Source organism: Hypanus sabinus, chromosome 9 (genome assembly GCF_030144855.1).
Source record: "Hypanus sabinus isolate sHypSab1 chromosome 9, sHypSab1.hap1, whole genome shotgun sequence".
Classification (NCBI taxonomy): domain Eukaryota; kingdom Metazoa; phylum Chordata; class Chondrichthyes; order Myliobatiformes; family Dasyatidae; genus Hypanus; species Hypanus sabinus.
The window spans coordinates 93,837,632-93,843,264 of NC_082714.1; the positions used below are offsets into that span (position 1 = coordinate 93,837,632).

The 5,633-nt window shown below is 45.1% G+C and overlaps 1 pseudogene; it reads left to right on the forward strand.

Moving 5' to 3' along the window:
* Positions 1 to 2,547: 2,547 nt before the first annotated feature.
* Positions 2,548 to 5,033, forward strand: LOC132400080 (immunoglobulin lambda-1 light chain-like; annotated as a pseudogene).
* Positions 5,034 to 5,633: the final 600 nt, after the last annotated feature.

Sequence of the window (5,633 nt, forward strand, 5' to 3'; positions counted from 1 at the left end):
GTCCTACTTCTCAGCTTTCTTCGTAGCTCTCAAAATTCTCTTTTCAGGACCTCATGTCTTTTCCTTCCCGTGGAGTTGTTAACAATATGTACCAAGGAATCTGCTCTCTCTCTCTCTCTCTCTATATATATATATATATATATTCCACAAATTGAACCTCCTGTCTGTTCCCCTCTCTTTTGAGTTCCCTATCACTGCCGCTCCTTTCTTCTCTCTCTTTCCCTTCTGCACCACGGCCCCATGCTCAGTGCCTGTAACCCTGTCGCCGTGGCTTTCTCTCGGGTGGTCATCCTCCACAAAAGTATCCAAAGCGGTATACTTGTTTTTAAAGGGAATGGCAAAAGATGTGCTTTGCTCTAACTGCCCATTTCCATTTCTCCTGACAGTCACACAGCTACTCGGCTCCTGCAACCTCGGGGTGACTACTTCCCTTTAAATTTGCTCAATTATATCCTCGCTTTCCTCACATTAAGGAAGTGCCTGAAGATCCACCAGGAAACAGGTGATCTCCTGGTAATGGTATCATAACTTACGAAATAGATCGATTGGCAATCAGCAGACACGATGGAAATTGATTATCAGCAGGCCAACTGTGAAGTGATTTGCAAGAGTTTGCTGAAAAAAGAAATCCAGCTGTTCACAGTGTATATCCAAACACTTAGAAAGGAAATTTATTGTAATATTGCTATGTTTGTTTATTATCAGGGTTATCAGGACACTACAGAATGACTTAGTTGATGTTCACTGGTTAGTAAAGCTTTCAGGGACACAAAATACCGAATAAAATGTGGAAAACGTCAGGTGATGTCTTGAAAAAATATTATAAATTGGCGTCTTTTTCAGTGGCGAAAAGGTGAAGTCATGTGTGCAAGTTCATGTTGAAGTTTATTGCCAATTAACCATACACATGTACACAAACGAACCGCCCTGCCTCTGAGGCCAAGGTGAAAAATTCAGGAGATAAAGCCATGCTCATTAGGTACAGTAACGTTCTAACACATGCAGCGACAAAATAGATATTAGCTCAAGTGTCTGAGTGGCAGGGCCTGAAGATCGACCATTTGACGTGAAGTTTGAAGTGTACATTTATATAATGCAAAATAATATTTATTTATCCATCTATTTAATTATTATGTATTTATTTGTTTGCTTGTATTTGAACAGTTTATCTTATTTTGCACATTGGTTATTTGTCCGTCTTGATGTTTAGGTTTTCATTGCTTGCTTCGTATTCCTTTATATTTACTTTGAACGCACGCAAGTCAACGAAACTCGGGGTTGTACAGAATATGATGAATTACCGCACGTTGATAGTAAATGTATTTTGAGCTTTGAATGTTATAACCCTAACCCTGTGACCACGGTCTAATTTATAGGCCTCAATTTAATCAATCAAGTGGTTTCTGCTCAGTGGTTCCCCATTTCCCCCCCCCCCCCCCGGATGCTAATGGCGAAGTAAGGACATGGAACGTTACGGGCTGTTGGTCAGTTCCTTTCCTCTTGACAGAGGCCATTGCAGGAACTAATGTTGTCAGATTGATGTTTGCTCCTACCAGCCTTGTCTGACTATTTTCGGAGTCTTGCTCCATGCCTCAATAATGCACTGTCAGAAAATTATATGAATGGGGTTTTAGAAGAACGTTATCGGACGTAAACGGCGACTATCTATTTCCCAGCATAGATGCCGCCTGACCCGTTCAGACAATCCAGCTCTTTCTGAGTTACTTCAGATTTCAGCATTGGCAGCCGTTTGCATCACCCATGCAATTATTTCTGAACCTCCCTAATTCCCAACTAATGATATGCAGAAGATTCACTGCTGACAGGAGCACTGGATTGATTGAGTTCCACTGCTACGCCTTTGCATAACGACTGACTCCAATGTCTGACGTTAAATGAAATACTGCCTAGTCCCGCTTTAGAGACTTCAGGGAGAGATAGAGAAAAAAAAACACAACACTGGTTGGTTGGGAGCTACGCGTATTCACGACAACGTTTAATCCCTCAAAAGCAAAGCGGCGGCTTGTTTTCTGCAAGAATGACATATTCTCAGATACGAACCGATGCATTGTCGAAGTAATTCTGGGATGGCATAGGCACTTTGTAGAAATTTGATGTGACCTTGAAAAGTTTTGTTCTCATCAGGCATTCTAAACAGTGAGGAGGAGCCGAGTGACAAGGGGCCACCATCACCCACACCCACTGTTCCGGAGGGAAGCAGCCGAAACAATGTCTAAAATCACTTTATCCTGAGTATTCTCCAAAGTTCTACAGGCCTGTTACAACTGAAGATAAAACAATCTTGAAATTAGGGGTATAAGGTTTTAGAAATCAACAAGATGGCCATTCAAAGGTTCCGAATGTCATCAGGTCAATCTCCGCCCACTTTCTTTCCCTGGCGCCGCCCACTCATTTACATTCCAATTAATAAACAGAGACGGACACCCCAGTTTGTAGACTCTGGAACCAGAGCGGTTTCCGAAGCTTGCAAAACAGCGCATGGTTCGGTCAGAATTTTTGGTTCGTTGTCTGCACCTGTCCGGAGGAATGTCCCCAGCGCTGCATCTCCTGTGGGTTCTGCTGGTTCATCTTCCAGGTGAGAGTCGGATTTGTTCACGCACGGATTATTCGTTACAATTGGGATTGCTGTTGATTTTTATTTTTCTCCAAGTCACCCAGTGGTTTTATTGTGCTTTACTGCAGATATCCACGCGGCCCCAGTGCTCAAGCAGACCCCAATGTCACGACATGCTTCCGCGGGTCAAACCGTCCGCTTAGAGTGTCGGATATAGAACGGTAATGTTCGCAGTTACAAAATGTACTGGTACCGACAGCGTCCCGGGAAGAAACCGCAGTGGGTGTTAGTACATTACCCAAGCAATAGCATATACCGAGGGACGGGGATCAGAAACAGTTTTCAACCGTCCAGAGACACCTCCAGCAACAGTCACATCCTGACGATTAGTAGTTTGCAGCCCCTGGATTCCGCCGCCTATTACTGTGCAGCCTGGGACTCTGGAGTTATCTTCGGTCCAGGCACCATCCTGGATATTAAGAGTAAGTGACTCCGTCATTCTGTTACAAACAATTCCTACTACAGCCACTCTCATTCCCCACATCCGGATAGAATTCCGTCCAGAGAAGGCCTCTCGGAGGTGCCATCCGTTTCTGGTTGGCACCAGTTGCCGTTCAGCCCATCGAGTCAGTCTCAACAATGAAATTAATGATTGTTTGAATTGTGAACATTTTGTTTTTTGCTGGACGCATTTGATATACTTCAGTTGGTGTAGCAGCATTCAATACTTTCCGACGTCCTTTGTCCTTAACACAGTAGCCCCCGAGCATTTTATGCATTGGTTTATTTTGGCTTCTTTTCACAAGATGCAATGAAAAGTTTAACCGGCCTACTGTCCATAACAGCCACACAGGAAATGCAATGCAGAGAGATAATTTGCAACTTCATATAGAGGTGGACTGTGAGGTCAATCGTCCATCTTATCGTACCAGAGAACCATTCAATAGTCTTATTACAGCGGCGCCTCTATTATGTCATATTAAACCAATCCCTGCTGTCTACACTTACTCTATATCTCTACATTCTCAGCACACTCTTGTCTCCGTCTAACACTTTCTTAGAATCCCCCAACGAATCTGCCTTCTCCACTTCATGCACCCTCCACTCTGTATAAAAGTAAATATTCGTGGACCTTCTCCAGTAAAATTCACTCCTCTCGTCCAAGATTTCTGGTCTCGGAAAAAATCTTGACTGTCGATCCTATCATTCTTTCCCATACTGTCTTGAATAATGTTCACAGATAATTTGAGGAAATGATCGCTACCACGAGCATGACATCTATCCTTCCCTCTTCATTCATCACTTCTGAGAACATGTTTGTCGCGAATATTCCATATTTTTTCTGGGTGCCGTAAATCCTGGACCACAAGGCAGGATGTTCACAGCTTCAAGTTAACGGAATTCAGAGTCTGTGGTTAAGAACCGTGTCAATATGATTGTAGAAAACACAGGAGAAGAACATCAGTCTTTAAAAATAATACACGAGGGGTAGGTGCTGGGCAGAAAGGAGGCTGGTCACAGAGTCGAGCGGCAATAGACCGGGTTACCATAGGTTCGGAATGCAGTCAGAGTCTGAACGAGTGGTTTCGCCTCTTCCCGCTTCTCACCGGTTCACAGGCTGCTGTTTTTTTTCCGTCATTTCCTCTTCATCCAGTAGGTCCCGAGTCTTGGATATTCACTGAGCTTTCCCGACGTCGGGACATCCCAAAGAGCCTTTTTCTATCATTAACTAAAAGTGTACTGTTCTCAGTTATTGCCCTAAGACTTCAAGATTTGGGGAGTTATTGGAGGACAAAGAACTGGTCTCAATAAAGGGAACAATCATATGGGCACGGTGTGGGGATTGAGCGAAGAACTTGAGTAGTGTTGAGGTTATCTTTTAACACAATGCGGTCCCGAGAGCAGAGTGGATTCAAAATCATTTTCTGAAATAAATAATGTCACGTCGTAGCCGCGCAATGCTGAACTATTCCGCGCTGCTATTCACTCAAAGGTTTGTACCCGAGGGGTCAAATGTGCCGTATATAGTGTCCCAAGGCCTGTGCGAATTTCGGCGCTGGTGTTTTTATCATTAAACAGTCCACGAACTAACATTATGTCTATTCCTCTTCGTCTGTTCTCTCCAACAGGTAGCGATTCTCGGGAGCCATCAGTTCTCCTGCTCCCTCCATCTCCGGAGGAGACGCGCTCGGGTTCGGCCACTCTCTCCTGTCCGGTGAGTGGTTTTAAGCCGGGCTTGGTAGCGCTACGCTGGACCGTGGATGGAATCGAAACGGAGAGTGGGGTAACGGCAGGCGCCGTGCCCCTGGACACCGACCAGACCTACAGACTGAGTAGTTACCTGCGGGTTCCCGCCGCTGCCTGGAACAAGGGCTCGAGCTATTCCTGCAGCGTGAGTCACAGCTCGCTGAGCTCGCCGCTGCGCAGCACCATCTCTTCGTCCGCCTGTGCGCAGTGAGAGTGTTCCGGCTGGCAGCACACGCGGATTATTTGCTCTTGTTTAGTGCAGTGAAGCAATGACTGGGTCTGTGCAGCAGCCCATTGAAATGTAATTGTGTAGTAATATTCGCTTATGGAAACAGGCAGAACGTTTAATTAATTGTCCCGAGTGTGCTGTATCAAATCTACCGCTATGTGTAGAATCAAGAACAATCTCCTTTGCTGTGATTGGAACTTGTGTAACTAAATTAAGATAAAAGAGGAAACAGTGGTGGATTTATCGTGTCTTTTCTTTACACGGCTGCTGGCAGTACGTTGTGGGGAATCGACGCGGATTACGTGCGGTCTAGGAGCCTCAATCAAACTTAAAGTTTAATCGACTCCGACATATTATTCCGTTTTTTGATCTCTGTGCCCTGAGCGTTCTTCTGCCGTCAGTACTCACCTCCCACAACCCCCTTCCTCCGTCCCCTCCACAACCGGAACTTTCTATTCCTTGTCGTCCTGCATTTCTGCTCTTCATTTACAACCATCCCTGTGGGAGGGAGATCAACATTCTCACCGCCTTTTGGTCAAGTCTTCCCACCACTGGGAGTGTGACACTGTAGGGATGTTTCCC